Genomic DNA, 21,552 nt, shown 5'->3' with positions numbered 1-21,552 from the left:
TGATAACTAGACCTATGTTTAGATTTAAAACATACTGTTGGTCTTTAAGAACACATTCATTTGCAAGTTTTTGAAATTTACTATCATTTAATATATTCCTTTTTAATGAAAAATGGTCTAAATCTTACACACTGTCCCTTTCAGGGCTAACTTCTCATCATTCAATATTCATTTAAAATTAATTGCTAGCCAGGTAATGATTTTAAAGTTTAGAGTCACTTTTTCTATTTTCTTGTCAACTTTTTTTTGTCATCTCCCTGTTCTCTTGAATTGTATTTTCAAATGCAATGATCAATTCAAGTTTGATGTAAATCCAAATGCATATTTTGTGACAAACAAATAATGTTCCTTCTATATACTAAATTAATTCTATCATTCAAGATAATCCTAACCCATGGTTACATTCAAAGGCCACACGAGCATGGACTCAAAGAACAATTACAATCTGCAACAGGTAAGAGTCTTAGCGTTTTTAACAAGACTTTCTTCTTCTTGCCCTTACCTATGGTCACGATCTGTAGGTCGTGATCGAAATAACGAGATACCAGATACAAGCACCTGAAATGAGTTTCCTCCGCAGGGTGTCTAGGTTCTCCCTTAGAAATACTGTAAGTTGAGAAGCTCAGTCGAGAAACTGCTACTGAGTTGGCTTGGGCATCTGTTCATGTTTAGAATACCTCCTAAGTGAGGGCATGTCCCACTGGGAGGAGGCCCCAGAGACAACCCAGGACACGCTGGAGAGACTATGTCTCTAAGCTGACCTGGGAATGCCTGGAGATCCTTCCTGAGGAGATCGCCGATGTGGCTGAGGAAAGGGAAGTTTTCCCTTCTTTGCTGAAGCTGCTGCCCCCGCGAAATGACCCCGGATAATCAGAAAAAGACGAAACAGTAAGGAGGTTGAAAGTGAATATTGTCAGTTGTTAACTGTATAAAACGGTCAAGTGTGAAAAGAAATTACCGTAAACATTCTCTCTTAAGAGGGTGTCTTAATAGGGCTGGCTTTATTCTACTTTTATGATTGGAACAAATCCATTCGATGACTTTCGAGTGGCGAGTCAGATCTGTGTGAGATTTTTTTAATGCTTTGTATACTTTGATTTTCAGCATGCGTGAAATGCTGACCAAACAGGAGATGATACTCGACCAGCAAAACCATATACTGCAACTACTGAAAGTCAGTCAGCAAGATGTGGCTGATTACCAAATTAATGATGGTCTTTTGCCCTTAAAAGACCAACAAGACCTCCAGAATATTGAAGCCCAAATCCAGGAGTCGGATGTCAGAATGAAACTGGTAAATAGATTAGATAGTAAATTTCACCAGTGTGTACAAACGTTGTCTTTATCAAGGCTCTATACTAAAGGAACATATGAGTTTGAGCTTAAAGTAGTTCATTAGACATTGCTACATTTTGTGTATGTGTAGGGTGAAACTGTAAATTGCTGGGCGTGTGACTGGTGGGGCAGGACAGGGCAGGATGTGTGATGCAAGGGGGTGCAAGAATGGAATGTTACAGAACAAAAGGTGCTGGTCGCAAGGAAGATGCAGACGCGAGATAACACCGAGGCAGCTGGCGGAAAACTACAACCAGGAGGGGCAAGCAAGCGACTCCGCAGGGGAAGGAAGACCAATGAGAGCAAGCTAAATTTAACTGCAGTATACACATAGCCAATAGAATAATGCCAGGATACCTTTATTGCTGTGCCATTTGCATATTGTGTAGTATAAGTCATGGCTGGGCAACTCGGATGAGGAGTACGTCTGCTGGTGGCAACAGAGGCGTACAGGGCTGTATTGAGAGGGACCCGAGACCCAGGTGCTTGTATTAGATCTGTGTGTTAGGAATAAATCCACTCGTGTGTGAAAATGCCGGCTTCCTGATACCTTTCTATTGCAGAATGAGCGCGCAAATTGTTGGATGAGTGGCAGTTGGGTAAGGTCGCAAATTGGAGTCAGATTACTAATTTGAGTTTATGTTGATTTAGAAATAAAATTCCAACAATACTAATCAAAAATGTTTAATTGCTATATTTGTCTTGTACTAAAATAAATATTTCTTTTTTTAATATGGTTCTTCATTTCAGCTGCTGTCTGGAAAAACAACGCTGCGCTATCGTTAGCTTAGCACAGTAACTACGGTTCAACAGTTGTTAAGTGAAGCAAACGCTGCACATACCAATTGTCCCAAGTTCTCGCTTCCGCCTTTCGACAAGCCAGGTGAGGGCTTTTGCTTGGCTCTGTTTCGTATTGAAAGCTCAGCTGGCTGTGTTGGATCGCTCCCGGCGACCGCAAAGCGGCCGCCATGATTCATTCCTGCCCCCTGCGTGAGCCGTTGAATGTTCCCGAAGTTGATGGGTTGAGGCGACTCGAAACGCGGAAAAAGTAAATAAAAAACAACTTCACTCGAAAGGCGCTTCTCGTGACCGCGCGTGGCCATTTGCGTCACTCCATTCGCGTCCATCGCGTCGCCCGACGTGCATTCGCGCCCAGTCACGCAAACTCCATTGACTACAATACAAAACGCTCCGCTTGTTCGCCTCGTTCGCGTTCGGTGCACGCGCACCATTAAACTAAATAATCTCCAAAACATTATTTCGTGTGCAGCCCACGCGGCCCGGTACCAGTTGATCCACGGACCGGTACCGGTCCGCGGACCGGGGGTTGGGGACCACTGATTTAATGGACAGGTTATCTTAGATTCCAGTACAGTTTATTTCATATTGCTTTGGACATTGATGCAAATATCAATTTGTTCCAGCAAAAGTCTATGTATATTTATTGCACACAAACAATTTATTTAGATTTTTTTTTCTCCACAGTACTTGTGTTTGTTTTAACTTTGGTGTTGTCACTGTTACTGCAAACTGAATTTATCTTAGTGGGTTTAAAGACAGCTGACTTTCCCAAGAATCAAAGTGCACAATATTGAGTGATGTTGCTTAATTGGCAGGGGAGTGGCCGTCCTTTCTCCCTTCTCTGCAAACTGTTGCAGCGGATCCCCTCCCCCCACATACAGTGCCGTCAAGGGTGACTCATCAATTAAGCAGAAACTGCTTTAATGGACAGGTAATTCTAGCTTCCAATAGTTTATTTCATTCTACTGATACAAATATCAATTTGTTTCAGCAAAAGTCTATGTATATTTATTGCACACAAACAATTTATTTATTTATTTTTCTCTCCGCAGTACTTGTGTTTTAACAGTATGGTAATTTTGGTGTCGTCACTGTTGCTGCAAACTTAATTTATCTTGGTGGGCTTAAAGACAGCTGACTCCCAAAAATAAAAGTGCACAATATTGAGTATTGTTATTTATTTATTGGCAGGGGAGGTGCCGTCATTTCTCCCTTCTCTGCAAACTGTTGCGCATCTGATCCCCTCCCCCCCACTTACAGTTCCTTCAAGACTGAGTCACTGCTCAATTAATCATACAACCTAATTAATGGACAGGTTATCTTAGATTCCAATACAATTTTTTTTCATAATGCTTCGGACATAGATACAAATATCAATCAGGATTTTTCATTACAATTCCATGCTATTTATTGCTTGAGCATTATGCTGCTTAAAAACATTAACCTTTATGCTGTCACTGTTGCTGCATTTACCACAGTGTGCTTAAAGACAGCTTACAGTTCAAGCTGAAACAGTGCACAATATTGCGTGGAGAAGAACTTGTACCTTAAATTCTAAATAAACAGCATTTGAGTTGCACCAGATTGTATGCCTTATGCATTTTACAATTTTATTGAAGGATACTATTTTTTTTGTTGTTGCATTCATTGCCCTTTTACAGAACAGCTCTGTGCAAAGTGTTACAAATATTCTGCTTTAGGTAAATTTTGATATCGTCAAATTCAAATGCATTACTTTGATGTATTAATTGATGGGAATTCAGCTGTTGAAGCTTGGGTCACTGTTTTGCAGTAGTAGTTAAGCAACAGACAGACCCATGTTGATATTAAACTGTTATCAGGAAACAGACCCTTCGTCCACCCCTCACTCATTTTTGAAAATGACACGTCGGGGCATGGCCGGGATGACCATTGGTCTTATTAGGGGGAACTGGTGTGGCTGTGATTAAAAGCTGCAGTTACAATACACTACTCAAAACAATGCTTAAATAATCTAAACGATTGTTATGGTAATACCTAACTTAAAAATCACAATGTTTGCAGAAGCTACTCTTCCAACTCACTGAGGCATGGCATCGAAACTCCCATAACTTAGGTCACACTCCTCAAGTGATGTTGGAAGTCAATGCTCATCCAATGGGAAGCCAACATCCAAATTCTAGCATCCAAATTGTCTCTTGCCACAAACCTTTTTGGCCCAAATTCAAGATCCCAACAAACATGCACTAAAATGTCAAAATAATGACCTGGGCATGTAGACCGTATTAGAAGACACACTTTGATACAATTTATCATAAAAAACTTTATTTTGGATGGAGTTGTTTTTAAATGAGGTACTCTGCTTGTCTTAAAACTATCAAAGCATTTCTGAAACACTTTTGACTACTTCGTTATTTGTTATTAAAAAACGTCTTTTTAAAAAATGGCTTCCATGCATAACTGCAAACATAGAGAAAATTAAAGTGGATACTGAAACATTCTTACTGCTTTTTCCACCTCAAACTTTAAAAGCCAAAGCTAAAAAACAAAAACAAATTACAGTTGGAGTGAGGACTTTAAATGCCCTATTCAGAGTCCTCACTCCTGCAGTGATTTGGGTTGAAATAATAAATTCTTAATCTTTGTTTTTTAAAGAAGATGAAGTGGAAAAAGGTGTTAGTGTGTCATCCAGTACTCAAATGTATGATTAATTATTCTCTAAACACAGTAGAAAGGGTGGTCCTCACTACTTGTCTGGAGTTACCCGGTCCTTACTTGTCCGATTGTATAGGAATGTGTGTGGGGGGGGGGCAACGTTTTGCCACACATTGTCCTCTAGTGACCGCCTTCAGAACTACAATTTTCGATTCATGCTTAGTGATGAGGAGATGCAACTCACTCACTGTCGAGGGCTACTTGAAATCATCCGACTATTTGCGGTCATCAAATCTTGGCATGTAACAGTGTGTCCTAGAACAAAAATTCCGCTCGACGTCTGTCAGGTTCATTTGTCAGACATTTGTAAGAAATTGTACACAAAAAAGGAGACAAGGCAATCTTCCCAACTCATGCATGAGGGGAGCGAAGAGGAACCGGCCAAGGACAATTCTACTGCGCTCTGCCAATCTCTCCGACTCCCCTTACTTTTATTTGTTACAGAGATCCCTAACTACATGAAGGTCCCGGCCCTCAAGGGGCAGGGAAAAACGCAAGTCTATGGCCGGGACCTTGTGTACTTGTCCTTCTATGTGTGAGCATGTGGGTGAGAAACTAATGCATGTATGAAAAAATACGTAGCGAAACATTCTGATAATGCATAGCAAAAACATCGATAAGAGTCACAGGTGTGGGAACGCTCCGACTGGCGGGCTTGAGCGGCCTTCCTTCTGCTTGAAAGAAAACAATGACGAGACAGTTCTTTTCCCACAAACAGTGCACTCATTCTCCCAGCGTACCATCAACATACCTAGCAGTACATCAGCAGTTTATTCATTCATTATTATCATTCAGTATGTGTTTATTCATTCACGCAGCAAAGCATTTCTTCATTGCGAGCATTAATATTTTGTAGCAAATGTATAATCACTATATCTGTGACTATTCTAACAATAATTATTCTAACAACGTCAGTCACATTTCGCATGGCTTTTATTGGATCAGAGAAACGTTGACATGTTTGGAGAGAGACAGGTGAGCATTGAAATAAGCCACCATGCCCAGAATGAAATTTGACTTGAAATAGAATGATGAGAAGAAAAAAATTAAACTGTATCTTCATCGTCCTCACCGTGTTCAATCACATTTTACATGGTTTCAATTGGAAAAACTCACATTACATTTTTTAGGAAGAAACGTGAATGTTGAAATAAGCATTGCTCGGAAGGGAATTTGACTTTGGCTTTTATTTGAATAAAGAACTGTTGACATTTTCAGACGTGAACACCGAAATAAGCAAGCATGCCCAGAACCAAATTTGACTTGCTCTTCAACAATACTCAGGACTCACACTTACTCACTCATCATCTCAACAGCATCCCCAGCCAGGGGAGAACGCCGCTGCCGGTACAGTGCCACCAGATCGGTGATGCTGTCGTTTGCCTCTGCGAAGTGCCCCACCTCCATGCCCGCCTCCATGTACGTCTGGATGCCAAATCGTTGGTGGAACATGCTTGTATATTGATCAGAGATGCGCGCGAGCAGTCAACTGATGTCCTTGTGATTGGAAAAGAAGATGGCGTCCGTCCGGTGACCCCCAAGTCGAAAGGGACACGCTGCCGGGCATGTGTTGGAGAAAGCGGTTCCCCGGGGTTCGCGCAGTGAGCATTTGGCCCTTCGCCTCGTCCGCGGTCATGTCACCAAGGAAGGTAGCGCTCGCGGCCAGGTATCTACCGCGGGCCGGCTCGAAGGGGACCAGCATGTGGCTGGCAGTGAAGTCATAGCTGTGCTATGATGTCACCCTTTGCAAGGTTAAGCTTGCACACACAATGAAGGCAATTCATCCGACCCGTTTATTTAAAGCCACTGCCCAGTTTTAGTCAAACTAACTCCCTCGAACTACGCAGACCTTTCTTTTCTTCTATCTTGTCGTCTCTCTTGAAAACATTCCTTTTGATCGGAATTTTTGGACAAAGGAAGTAATGATGGTCTGCCGGAATGCCACCTTGCTTACATTCATCTTTGCGGCAGAGGAAGTTAGGGGTACAGAACTCGTCCAGTCTATGAACATCCAGGCATTTTGTACAGGCTCTTGCCTTTTTCACAAGATTTTTCTTTTCTGACAGGTTAGACCTTTTGAAGGTCTTGCAACGAAAGAGCTTGCCCGCGTGTTCTTCGTCACCACACACAATACATCTCTCGGGAGACCCTTTTAATTTCTCCCACTGCCATCATGAATGACTTCCTTCCGCTGCCAGGCTTTTGATGATTGGGCCCCTCAGGCGCATTAGTTGACCATTGCTTTCTAGGCAGTAACTGTTCCATCCTTATGAGTAATGTCTTTTGATCTTTAAGAAACAGCAAGAATCTGTTGAACCGGTTCCCTAGTTGGACATCGTTACTAGGATTATTGACATACTGTATGTGAGCCATTCTCTTTTGAAGACATCAGGAAGTTTACTCTTTAACAATCGGATGACCAGTTGATTTTGTATTGCATCCACACACCCAAGATCAGTAAGGTCCATAGCCGCCCTTTTGACCGCTAGGATCAGCTCCAAGGTCTCTCGTGGCTGGTAACCTTTGACAGCTGGCCGGGACTGGAGCTCCAACACTATTTCCTCAGCCGTTTGTGCCTTGTCCCCATACTGGTTTTCCAATTCCCTGAAAATGCCATTAGCATCTCGGCAACGCAACAGCCTCAATTTTTCCTTCACGGTGTCATCTACACTGTCAAGTAAATGAAGTTTTTTACATTCTGGTGATCCTGTAGGTTCTGCTTGCAATCGAATGCTCTCCCACTCAGCATTCCAATGCCAATAATCCCTCCTATGCCCAGAGATCTTAGGCAAGTTTATGGTTGTCTGTCAGGTTCACCAAATAGACATTTATAATAATTAGACAATAAAGAGAGAAAAGGCACTGAGTTTCATATTCTTCTCGAGTGGGATCGAGAGAGAGAGGAGTGTAGCGTTTATTTGTTCACTACACATTCATTCTCCAACGCTACTTCTAACACCCCCCATTTTATATGATACAGAGGCATCTGATTACATGTAAAATTGGCAGACAGTATACTTATTTATGTGTTAATATTAGCAAGAATCCTTTATCAATCTTCACATTCTCTGGTAGTGCGTGTGAGCCCAGGGGTCCTGACGTCACCTCCCAGGGGCTCTGTCGTCGATGTCTCCTTATCAGCTGTTTGCACTCTGCAGTCGAGTTGTCCTCTTGTAGCCACACCCAAGCTGAAAACACTCATTTATGCTGCAAATATATACTATCATGGCAAATGTATAATAACTACTCAAAACGATTCCTACAGTGTCAATCTTATTTTTGGTCGAGCCCACGGTGTGTCGTTACCTACTCTCGCGTGCTCATCCGCTACGCTACCTGGCATACCGCTACCTTGACCCATATTGAGGCGAACAGGTGCGGTGCTATGAATGCCTGACTGGTTTGGCATATTGGTAAATGTTGGGAGTGGAGAATAATTAGTCTTAAAGCCATCACCAAGCTGTTGTGACTGTAATGAAGGTTGTATGTTAGTGGACTCACCTTCACTCACGGTTTGACTAGTCACTGCACCAGCTTGAGCATGGCTGGCTATGATCCCTGCTTTGCTGGCAGTAGATAAAGAACTTGTAACGTACATGTCTTTTTGCTTGTCAACAGGTGGGATGGCAACAAAAGGCTCATTATAAGTAGGATATGCATCAGCAGCGAATGTAGCCTTGTCACTTTCATTATACTTAGTTTTACTCCTTTTCACTCACTCATCTTGCCGTTGACAAGTCCATGTATCCTTTAATTACTTATCCTCTTTTAAGGACAGAAAATGTAGCCATTTTTCTTTTCCATACGAACGAAAGTCTCTCCAATCATAAACAAGCCCTCTTGAGTTCCTGGAGCTTTCGATCCAGTTTACCACTTTCAACTGTTTGCCGCAATGATGACACAGTTGTATCTTGCATAGTTGCTTTAGCCTGCTCATATGTTGACTTGAATTGGCGCACAACAGAATCAACATCCGAGCTCAACATATTTAAACCACAACATTTCCATAGCCATTGTCTCAACTTCAAGAAACTTTTCCTCACTTGCTTCTCTTCTAGCCAGGGCATCCTGTGACTCATTGTCTGATTGGTCTAAATGATTCATGCATCGATGTAATCATTACTTGCATCCAGTAATTTATAATATCACTTTTAACTTTTGTTAATTCTTCTGACAACTCAACTTCACGCAGGCGTCCAGCACTCACGTGAAGACGGTTTATCCGTGTAGTAAAGTTGCGTTGTGTTTGAACGCCTTTGCTTTAAACTCTCCATGTCCGGTTTGTCATCCATTTGATCCCCACTTAAAAAGTACTGTCACTAAAGTCACTCTGTTGGCAATGCCAGCCTTAACTTACTCGACGTTGCAACAGATAGCTCAGCTTTAGCGTCGTATGTTTAACAGCCTGACTGACGGTTGTGAAGACCGTTCAGCACGCCAACGGCCCCGTTAGCTCCAGGCTTCGGCTTCTCCGTCGCTGTGCAGTTGTTGTCGTCCTGCTCCGCTCACGCGCACTTTCAATCTCCGCTCTGCAACCATGCGCTCCACACGCGGTTCCAATCGCGGTTTGCGACTGTCCAGTTTTAGTTGAGCTGATGCATTCAGCCTAACTAACTCCCTCTGGAAGGGTAAATGGAATGGGGGCGGCGGGTGCAACTCGAACTTTTATTACCTTGATGTGTTTCCGATCACTCATGTGATAGTAATAGCAGTAATTATTTGACATTGGTAGCAGTAGTTATTTGACGTTGGTAGCAGTAATTATTTGACACTTGGTAGCAGGTCGCAAACCGCCAATCCACCCCGGTCCCGACATTGATCGAATCAGTGGATCGCTTGCAGCTGGACATTGACATGCTTCAATAGAGCCCCGCCCAGCCCGCATGTATAAACCTGAAATCAAATGTAGGCAATTACAACTTATACCGTGAGCCCCATCCGGATAAATAGACTCAGGTGAAACAAATTATCACAAAAACAAAATAAATTGAGGTTCAGTCAGCGGAAAGTTCTCCAGCCATCTTGTCGCTTTTTGCAAACTTGTGTGATGAACAAAAGATACATTGGTGCGAGTTTAAATTCAACGTTTCGTTCCGTTGGCTTTACCCATCCTCTCATTATAGCTGCTCACTTGAAAAAGTTTTAGTAAGATGAGTCTTTGCAATTCTATATACTAAATCATTCTTAATCGAAAATCGATTCTGAATCAAATCGGGGACCCCAAAATTGGAATCAAATCAAATTGTGAGACAGCTATTGATTCCCTAGTACTTAAAAAAGAAAGAATATGTAGAAATGTGTCGTCAAAATGCACTGTATGCATGTATACATAAACATAGTGAATAGAATAACAAGATTTTAAAACGGATAAAAATTCAATTTGACAATTTCTCATTAGAGAGGCAAAATTGTTTCACCTGACTCACAGCAGATACAAATACAAATACTCTTTTTTTAAAGGTCATCTATGTGGTACTAAAAAGAGGATAATACTTACATTGACATTGCATTAAAAGTATAAATATTCATTATGTGCTTCTTCTCGCAGTGGAATAGCAATAAATTATACTCTGCCAATACAATGTGATGTACAGATGTTATCTGAGAAAAAAGAAATACCCTGAAGGAAACTCAATTGACGACAAACCAGCAAATCACACTGACAATGTAAATTGGAGATCTCAACACTGGGTTATTTTAATAGAGTTGAGCACTTTTTCAGCATGGATTGTCTGTCAGTCCATCAGCTGACGGACGGCCACTTTGCCGATGGACCAGCGTATGACGGGAATGCTCAAAGAAATTTAAAATTGTTGGAATTGCAATTTTCATCCATTGTTTTAATCGTCCAAATAGACATTACATTAGATGTACGGCAGCTCACCACACCCCTTTCTGCTTACTGAAATATAATTCTGCCAACTTGGATGTTTATCTGCTATATTGCTGCATCTTTAAAGTACAAACTGCAATCACCCCGCAGTCAATGTCACAGTAGTCACTTTACAGCACCACCAAGCAGCGGAGAAATATGTTCAGTTGAGCAAAGTTGCTTTAATTCCCAACTTGTCATTCATAACTATAACACATAGCTGATTTTATCAGTGATTTATTTGTAGTTGCTCCATTTCTTAGTCCGGGTTACTGGTGTCTTGCTGATAAGAGCATTTTGGCATGTGTTTCCACTGCAAGGCGGTCACTCTTACAAGTAACAAATGGCTGCAGAACAAATTTTCCTTCTTTCTCTGGTGTGAGTATCATGTAAATCATGTTGATCCCATCATGTAAAGCATGTTGATCCCATCCAGTGGACATGATTGTTAATTTCACTCTGTTCCAACCTACATTCTCTTTAGGTGTGGGTTTACGAATATGATGGTGTATTACAGCCTAGGGTTAATGAGCTTACCTGGCTTTGTTTTTGTGTTGCATTTATATTTCTGTGTTGTGTTTCAATTGAAGTGTAACTCGATCAAAAGACATTGTGTTAACTGAGTGTAAGTACTAAAACAGGAAAAAAAAAATTGTATCAGTGCAGACAGAAGTATACCAACACATGACGAATTACGCAGCAGAAAAAAAAAAAAACAAATGCCGCACTTTAGTGGCGGCGGAAGGTTGGGCAAAAATACACAGACGGACAGACAACTACAGTTTCATCTGGCTTGAAAAAATGACGATTACGGAAATAAGGCGAGTCTCTGATGAATGTCGGACCAGCAAAAAATGTAAGTTGTCCATCTCTGCATTTTAACATGAGATAATGCTTTCACTGAACAAGAGACAGTCTGTTTAAACAACAATAAAAATGCTAAAACAAACAAACAAGAACGCTGATGAATTCAAATGTCAACATTTCGCAATTTTTAACTGCTCTGCCATTTATCATTTGTTGGTGCCCTGGGCCCCATTCCGTAACTGTCAGTTTACTGTTTTTCTCAAATTGAACCAAACCTGTAAGTTCATCCGTCCATTTTTTTTTATTGTACCCACGCTTCTGTCATTACATTGTCACCACGGGGTGAGCATTTTAGAATATTTTTGCAGGTTTGGTGGCAAAACGGGAATCTGTCTATGATGGACCCGGATAGAATGCCCACCTTTGCCACTGAGTAACGAATACAGACAGATGAAATTGTGCAAACTGTTTGTCAGAGGTGACTTACTGGCCACCTCTGCTAAATTACTTCTCATTATTGCTACAGTGAAAAAGATCCAAATCACATTTCATGGAGTAATATACAAAAAAATATGGAAATACTTACATCTTCTTTCCAGCTCATTGCTCAGTTAGTGACATCCTCCCTCCTGAACTGGAACATGCTTCCCTCGAGACCCTCGTTAAATCTTGTCATCCACACACCGATAATTATTTTGCTAGATGGTAGTGAATAATGACCCATAGCTCTAATGTGTCTTATTTGATGAAATGATCAGTTGGGTGGCAAGGTTACAGTTGCAGTTAAGCCTTGTTTGCATCTTTGTGTGAGTTACTCACATAGCACATCAATCTCAGCAGGAGTGAAATAATGTGCGGAATCCATTGGAAGCCTCAAGTCACTTTCTCACTGTCATGGCTAAATGGCAAACCTTGGCTTGCTGATAAACTCACCTGAGTGGAAACTAATTCCACCTTAAATGTGATTTACAACCAACAACGGCCGGCGTGAATCTCTCTCTTAGAGGGTGCGTCACAAGCAAATGGAAATACTTGACAGGCATCCTTGGATCTAGTTTGTAGGAGTTATTATTCCTTTTTACCCAGCAAGTACGATCAGAGCTTAACTTTAAAAAACCTTATGATTCAGTTCAAAAGAGATGGTTAATGGAGGAATCAGAAATCCATTTGGTGAGTTTATTGGGTCTACAAATCACACCTTGGAGGCAAATCAATATTCTGTCCCCATAATGTACAAGCTTATGAGAACAATGCAATATAGCTAATATAATTAGTTTCTCATGACATTTACAGAGGCAAACAGACTATGTGGAAAACATGTTGCTAGTCTAAAAAAATGCTTAACGTAGTTAAATAAGTCATCACGATTCATATGTTATGATTCAATGATTCTATTTGTTTAATTTACTGTGAAGCTTTAAACAGATTTTTGGCTGTTGGTACAGCTTTGAGTTCTTATTTTCTATATACTGTAAGACATATTGAATTTAGACTCGTTTCAGAAAACTTTTACTCGCACAGTGATCCCTCGCTATTTTGCGCCTCATCCTATTGCGCCCTAAATGCATTGCAGATTTTTTTTCATGAAAAAAAACCCCAACTATATTGCAGAGAGACACGGAGTGAAGGTTCCCTGCATGCCAGATGAGTTAGCTGTAAATGCACGTCACAGGCACTTCTCTGACATCAAGCTACTGCAGTGCATATATTTACTTAATCTTAAATTATTAAACCTTATACAGTAACAGTACTCTTATTCCGTCTCGTTTCCATGTCTTGCCTGTATGTAGTCGGGATCACAGTTTGCCACAGTTGCCATAAGAGTCGGCGCTCGGACTCACTAGATTCACTAGAATCAAGCAAGTAGCTGACCAAACATGATTAAAAAGCAGACTTTACACTTGACATTTCAATTTTTACAAAATGTAAGAGGATCTCATAGGGAAAGAAAGCTATGAGATTAAATTGCTCTAAATTAGCCACTCATGTTTTATTGAATCAGAGAACTTCCCTCACAATGGAAAAAAAAAATAGTACCGTTCTCAACCTTACTGGACAGTGTATCCGTCAATCAGCTCAAAGGGCATTCCAACAAGACACAGGCAATCTTATAAAACTCGTGATTGGGTCCCGGCGCGGCAATCGACCAATGAGGGCAGCGGTTGTAACCCACTCCCGCTCAGAAGTTGAAATTTACTCATTAATGATGCCTGTGTCTTGTAATAGTAGTGTTGTAGTGCATCAAAATCTCTGAATCATTGTTCAAATCACTCCTTTGACAACATTATTAATATGGGTGCAATACAGCTATGGTGGCCGTGGAGGTTACACATGGACACAATTGGGGTGGAAGGCAGTCTCCAAGTCCTCACCACAGGTCTATGGTCTCCATGACCACCTTTACACCCTGCACCTATGGAATTTTGGTCAGAATTTGAGCAATCTCTTGGTTAATGAAACTGGACTTTGCTCGACCCACTACATTTATCTTTTTTTATTTTTTTTTCGAACCAATTTGTTTTACTACACTCATTTGTATACTATGAATGTAAATGTATATTTCTAGTCAACAGTTTAGTGGACAGGTTTATACTTTAAGGATTAAATGTTACAGGGATACTCATTTACTGTATACACTGATATTATAGAAATGTTATAATTCCTTTTGATTATAAATTTTACAGGATTAGTCTTGGATTTTCCTGCGTATGTCAGAGAACAAGCAAGTATACTTTAAGCTTTAATATTTCTGATTATTAACATACTTAAAAAGCCATGCAGACTTAAGGATGCTCGTTTATAAGTTTATAAAATAAAGTAATTAAAAAAGTAATCTTAAAATATAATCTGTTTACGTGCAAATATGTATACTCACAGTATAATTGAACAAACTGCTTTTTGCTGAAAACAAAAATAGAGCCCCGCATAATTTCACTAGACTTCATTTCCAGAAATATAAGATGGTGTCCCGTACATCAGACCTCTCTGAAGAAGATGGTTCGGTTTCATTACAGCGTGTACATGATAATAGTTCATACCCGAGTGGCGACCGATTCATTGTGTAGTCTGAATAGGGTCCAGTTGCCCGTGACCTTCACAGGTTAAATGATTGAGCTATTAAATTAAGGGTAGGGAACTTCGGTTCCTCGAAAACCATATCCTGGCTGTTTTTGATGTTTCTCACTTTCAACACACCTGATTAAATGATCAGGATTGTTATCAGGCTTCCACAGGGCTAACTGATTAGCTGATTATTTGAACCAGGTGTTAATGGCGAGGGAGACATTGAAAATAGGCAGGATATGGCTATCGAGGAGCCTCTGAGTTAAAAACTGGATGTGTTATGAACACCTTTAAAATTTATTTGACTTAACAGTCATAGCGGCCCTCTGACAGAAACTATAACTACGATGTTAAATAGTAATGCATTGAGAACCCCATGTAAAAAAACATCAAAATTGTACATACATGTTAAAAATTGGTACCAAACTAGTACAGTAAGTGCTATGTATATATAATATACATGTATACATTCAGAAAACATCATACATTAAAAATATAGAAAGGATTTATTCACCTTTGAGTGGCGCTTGTTATGCCCATATTCCCTAGTAAGGGTAGCCTAGGCAAGGATAGCTCTGTATTTTTTGATTTTTTGATCTCCAACTTCGTTTCTTGGGACCCATGGTTAACCCATTCAAGTTTGAATTAAGCTGTAAAATGCACTACAAATAAGGTTTTGCAACCGCTCATGTTAGAACAAAGCTTGATCAATCCACCATTTTGAAACGAGTGTAGCTGACCAATAGCAGACCAGCATCTTCGTGAGGAGACGCCGACTAATAGCAGAACAGCATTGTAGTGACACAGAGAGACAGTGACGGCAACAGAAAATAAGTGCAATTCCCTAAAAACTCCTGCAGATGGACACAAAACAACACAAATACAGCCAACCCCCCAGGGTAATGGCAGTTGTTTTTGTTGCAAAGCGGTGAAGGAATGTAGTTTCACATAGGTTGATTGGCAAGTAAAATTCAGAGCAGCAACTTTCTGTAGAGCCAGCCCGGGAGGTCAACACCTAATCATTTGTCCTTGTGATACAGTCAGTAAAACAAAGACACAATGTATCAATAGGGCACAAATTATAATACTAGACGGTCAGGGACTTACTGGCAGCAATAACAAAAGAGACGGGTGCCATAAAAGATAGGAGAGGGGGTAAAATCCTCCAGATTGTTGTTGACGCGATGAACGTATGCATGTGTGTTTATCCCGGCTCATACCCGAACACACAGGAATCTTTCACAAAGGTATGTAAACAATACACTATTATTCAATTGGGCCCGCAATCAAAACTAAGAATAAATGTGAAAGATTCAACAGCGGGGAAAAGACCGTTAAAGAGGGGACAAAAAAACTCAGTATTCTACATGGCAACATGAAAATAACGTAAGCCAAGGACGCTGTAACCCAGGGGTCCACTGTACTTCCTTTGATTAAAAAATATGTACAACGTACAACAATAACATTCTAGGCATAATAGGCATAAGATTCTATTTTGCCCCTCCAGACCTCTGGTGGTCATCCGAGGCACATAGAACCGCCGTTACATACATAGCTGTCGTTCTGTGACCTACTTTCAAACAAGATGTTTATGTGAAGAATCTCATCTCCCACTCTTGTTTTTCAGAATGCTATTGTGGGTCTCAGGTGGCGGGGTAAACTCACCAATTATGCTTAAGATGGGAGTTCTCGGAGGGAAGGCTGGGAGGAGGAAAACATCCTATAAAACTAGGCTGATACAGAATAGGTATGCCAAAGGCGTATCCAACAGAGGTTATACCAGTGATAGCAAGTTTGGAACAGAAATCTACAGTGGTAAAATATCATCTGGGACAGATGCACCAATTTAGGGAGAGACAAACTGGAATGTTGTAGATTTGCTTATGAGATTGGAAAAACTTCCTACTGTAATTACAATGATGATGTTATTGGAAGTCAAATGTCAGATTGTGATAAATGATTTTGTCAAAAATTAATTGGAGCTGATAATCAAATTAAGAGGGCTTCAACTGAGTGTATTGTCAGTAGACAGATCGGACAGAGCCTGTCATTGCGAGCACCCATCTGTGCACTCGAGCACCCAGATAACAAACTGATGGAATGTAGAAATGCACACACAATGCACACACACAATGCACACACACACACACACACACACACACACACACACACACACACACACACACACACACACACACACACACACACACACACACACACAAAACGATTGTTGTTCTCTATTTTGTGCATCTGCATTTGGACCTTGTTTCATCCATTTAGTCAACTACCACGTTCAGGGTGACAGTTAGGGACAGCTTCTTTCACAACTGTTGTGTGCAGGGTATGATTCAAAAGGCACTGTGATGTTCATTTTCAGTTAACGGCAAAGTTTTGTATAAAAGTGATGCATTATTGTTATTGATATTATGCCTTCCTTCTACTCCACTCATAATAGCACCCTATCAGAACGTACCAAACACAGTGACAGCCAACTAGAGTCTACTTTAGGGTGTGATAGACTTTTGTTTTCTTACCCCCCAGCGACTCAATTACAAGAAGCATAGCATGAAACATTTATCTAATCAGCATACAGAAAGAATAAATTAAAAGATTCAAAATTACAATACTGGGCAGGGATTAGGACCATGCCTCTCATCGAGCACTCAATTTGGTGGGAGGTGGCTTTCAAAGAACCTTAATGACACAGTGACTTGATGTTTGATGACAATGTTGTCAAGTACTTGTTAGCGTGCGAAGAATAAAAATGTGTACTTGTGTTTCTTCGCATTGCCACAGACACACGGTTAACACACATAACACTTTAACTATGACTGTAATTAATTGATCACAATTAATCTGTTAATTAGATACCCCTACTCTGAATTGAAGAACAAATGTGTGTACTGTACGGTTATATTGCTTGCATTGTGATGGTGAAAGCTAAACCATGATTGTGTTCACTAGTCAACTGTTTAAAATAAAAAGGTCAAAACAGAGCTATCAAATATAGCTATATCGAAGTGATTAGCAAATCTGCCTCACAGTTCAGCGAGCCGAGTTCAAATGCACCTCGCTCAGGCCTTCCTTTGTGGAGTTTGCATGTTCTCCCCGAGACTGCACGGGTTCTCTCCGGGCAATCCGGCTTCCTCCCACACTCCAAAAACATGCATGGCGTGTGTATTGGACATCCTAAAGTGTTCTTAGGTGTGATTGGGTTCCTGGTTATTTGTCTCTGTGTGCCCTGAAATTGGTTGACAACCAGTTTAGGTTGTACTCCCCCTCCTGCCCAAAGTCAGCTGGGATAGGCAAGCCTGCAATCCTTGTGAAGATAAGCACCTCTAGAAAATGGATGGGTGGATGAAAGGATGGACAGATATAGATATACACTACACTACACATTACACCAAAAAATGTGCTATTTTCAAACAAAGTCCAATCCATATTCACTTAAATGTGATGAATCACATTCCTTCCATAAATAAAATACAGAGTGAGATGTTGTGCTTGTTCTAGTTGGGGAATATCTTTCTGCATCGAGGAGGCGTAATCACCGGCTGCACACCTGCTGCCTATTGCCATCATGATGCACTGCAACACTCCCATGCTCAGTTTTAACGAGGATTCTGAAGCAATCTAACAGCCCTAATATATAATCTGGTTCAAATGAAAGCAAGTAGACTTAAAACTGAATCACTGTTCTTCTACATCTGGCACTATATAAGGGCGTCTTGGCCACACAATTTCTGGCTCAGGCGCAGTGCACTTGAGCTGCGTGAAATTACATGTGGGAGAGGGTGTGGGTCGTGTGCGGATCACAACACAGACTGAACCTGGCCCTTTAAGACTAACTGCAATGTGGGAATGGGCGAGGGGTAGTGGTAACGCACCATCCTGCGGCAAGGGATTAGTGAGTCGCACTTTCTGCGCACAATCACACTCCGTAATGTATTGAAAAAGAAAAACAAAGCTTGTCCCCAAAATGAGAATGTTCAACCTCCATACTACAGTAACAAGATCATTGGGCATGAAAAACAAAGGTAGGGAGGGTTTTGCAAAACACATTTCATGCACTTTATTGTGTGAGTTTTCCAGTCTCCATTAACCGGGAATACAATATCGGCTACATTAACGAATGTATTAGCTGCTGTCTGCATCACCTTATGTCTCTAGGCATTATTTTGCTCCTTTCATCAAAGGTTCGTGTGGTCAATTTAAACACCCTACATTACACAGTAGGTGCCTTCTTGCTGCACAAAAGATATAAGCCAATATAGCAGTGAGAGTGGGTCAATAAGCATTTAGTAATGGTTCAATTGGACACTGGTGGAGCCCTAAGATGTATGACCAAGTAAAGAGACAAGGACTTGCAGGAGACTTAATGTTGTATTAGTCTCGCTGCTACTAGCTGCTTGGATAATTCTATAACACTACATGTTCCCTTTGGGGATTCTGAGATGCAGATGAAAATAAAAAATGGTTTCAGTTTTGAAGTGCAAATGCAAGTGCAAAATGAACAGATTGAAAGCATAGTACAGTGGACCCCCATGTTACAGTGTCCCTGGCCTACGTATTTTTTCATGTTGCGATGTGGAATGCTGAGTTTTTTTGTCCCCTCTTTATGGTATGTTCCCGGTTTTGCGACAAAAACAACTGTCATGACCCTAGGCGCTTGGCTGTTTTTGTGTTGTTTTGTCTCCATCTGTCATAACCTGTCATGTCTCCCCCTGCTGGGGCTCTTGTCTGAGTGAGGGGCGGAACAACCGGCTGCACACCTGTTCTCAATATCATCACCTATTTAGCGCAGCCGGAGCAGGGCGTCGTCGTCGGATTATTCTCTGAACTTCCGTCGTGTCAGTATTTCATACGCCCCGAGTTTTTCCGTATCGTATCTATTTGCAATTTTCCGAGCTTGGTTTTCTCATTGCTACTTTGTCAGGTGAGTATTTCCCACGCTACCTTTGCTGTTACTTTTCCATCCTTCGAGTCTCTTTTTGTCAAGTGCTTTACTTTGTTACTTTTATCTGGCACGACTTTTGACGTCACCGGCCTGTGAGTTCTGCCTCGCTAATGGCTTATTTTGTAAGTTCTGGATTCGCGTTGACACGTTTGTCTATGCCGCTTTTCGTTCTACCCTTGGCCCCTGTCTGGTTTTGATTTATTGCTCTCTAATCCCGGTCGCTTGTTACGTGCTCCTTTTGTTATTAAACTTCATCCTCATTTGTTACTTTGTGTTCAGTGTCTGTTGGGTCCACACACTCCCGTTATTCTTGGTGTCGCAAAGCGTCACACCATCTGCAGGCGTTTTTAGGCAATTGCACTTATTTTGTGTTGCCGTCAATGCCTCCATGCAACGCGTCACTACAATGCTGGTCTGCCATTGGTCGGTGTCTCCTCATGGAGATAATGGTCTGCTATTTGTTGGCCTCACTCGTTTCAAAATGGCAGAACAGTAAAACTTTGTTATATCGTGAATGGTTACAAAACCGTATTTATAGTGCATTTTACTGCTTTATTCAAACTTGAATCAGCTAGCCATATGTCCCAAGATTGCTAGTGATGTTAAAGAGAGAAGAAGATGACTTATATGGAAACGATGCTGAAGATAATCAAGAAATATAAAGCTAGCCTAGCCTAGGCTACCCTTACTACACGTATGTACAACTTTTTTACCTTGGGTTCTAAATACATTAGCTATTTAACATAGGTTTGGATTGCCCGCCATTCGGTGAATTCATTTTACGAGCCCAACCGCGGAGCCGCTTAATCCCATAACACAGAGGCCCACTGTATTTGGATTCAGTGCATGACTGTTTTGGGTAGATCATCCTATATATACAATAAGCGCTTGTCTTTTGGGCTAAACTGGTTGTGTGGTTTTGAGCTTACCATGCTTTAATGCAGTGGTGTTGCTTTCCCTGACACACCTGATTCAAATGATCAGGATCGTTATCAGGCTTCTGCTGATTACCTGATATTTGAATCAGATGTGTTGAGGAAAGAAACCTAGAAAACCCCTGCTTTAGTGTGTTTAGTTACCACAAATTGGGCGTGGAAATAAAATGTGGAAAAAAAACACTTTTTTGTCGCTATTTTCAATTCAGGAATAATGAGCAAAGTGAACCCACATTTCTTCCTTATGACAATCAAGTTGGCCCTTCACTCGCTCTCATTCAGACACAAAAACAAATACAGAGTGGGGTGAAAATCAATGAATGTATTCCTCCTGAAGAATGTTAAGAAATATGATATATGCAACATCTATATTATTTCATAAAAGTGACCTTGAAACTCCTACATCAGTGGAGTCAAACACATTTTTATTTTGGGCCACATTGTAGTGATAGTTTCTGTCAGAGGGCCGGAATGACTGTGAATTTAAATACATTTTAAGTGTGTTGATCACACATTTACCAAGATTTGATACCAGAAGCCGGCAAAACCTGTTCAAAAGAGATTTGAAGAATAAGAAAATGTTTTTTTCTTCCCTCAAATTTTTAAAAGTTAAAGACAACTTGCAATTTTGGTATTTTAATCAGAAACCTGAAGTCAAATCAGCATTTCAAGGGCCACAAAAAGTGAGGTGGTGGGCCGGATCTGGCCCCCGGGCCTTGACTTTGACACCTGTGTCCTACATCATTCTACCCTTCTCTGTGCATCCATACATGGATAGAAACATACAACTTCAAATTAATGAATAGTTCCCAAGCCAAATCACTTTATATCTTTCAATTGTAGAGATTCTCATGAAGGAAATGTCAATGCTCAGAAATTCGCAACTCATGTGACAGACATATCATTGATTGTCCATGTGAGTGGAACTGTGTGTTATAGTTGCTTTGGTTCAGCATTAACAAGCAGACATCAGCACATTAAATCACAAAAGCTATGCCAGTCTGCCATAATGCTCAAGCTCCTAAAGCACCTGCTGATCATCTTACTTGTGTGTGCTGCAATTAATTATTTGGCATCGTGAACCATAG

The 21,552-nt window shown here is 40.8% G+C and overlaps 1 protein-coding gene across 6 annotated transcripts in view; it reads left to right on the top strand.

Moving 5' to 3' along the window:
* Window positions 1–1,836, top strand: part of hs3st3l (heparan sulfate (glucosamine) 3-O-sulfotransferase 3-like) — a 70,821-nt gene extending 68,985 nt beyond the window's left edge. For 2 of the 6 annotated variants that reach the window (XR_015868327.1, XR_015868326.1), the window contains 2 exons: window positions 382–454; window positions 1,105–1,836. The gene's annotated coding sequence lies outside the window, so the exon portion shown is untranslated. Of the gene's footprint in view, window positions 1–381; window positions 455–580; window positions 889–1,104 lie in introns of all 6 variants that reach the window. The other 4 variants (XR_015868321.1, XR_015868322.1, XR_015868323.1 and 1 more) reach the window with 4 other exon arrangements.
* The last annotated feature ends 19,716 nt before the right edge of the window (window positions 1,837–21,552 follow it).

The sequence above is a fragment of the Hippichthys cyanospilos genome, chromosome 17, assembly GCF_059441005.1.
Source record: "Hippichthys cyanospilos isolate Australia breed blue-spotted pipefish chromosome 17, RoL_Hcya_1.0, whole genome shotgun sequence".
Taxonomy (NCBI): domain Eukaryota; kingdom Metazoa; phylum Chordata; class Actinopteri; order Syngnathiformes; family Syngnathidae; genus Hippichthys; species Hippichthys cyanospilos.
Note: the sequence above shows the minus strand (reverse complement) of the source record. Positions and strands in the feature narration are given on the sequence as shown.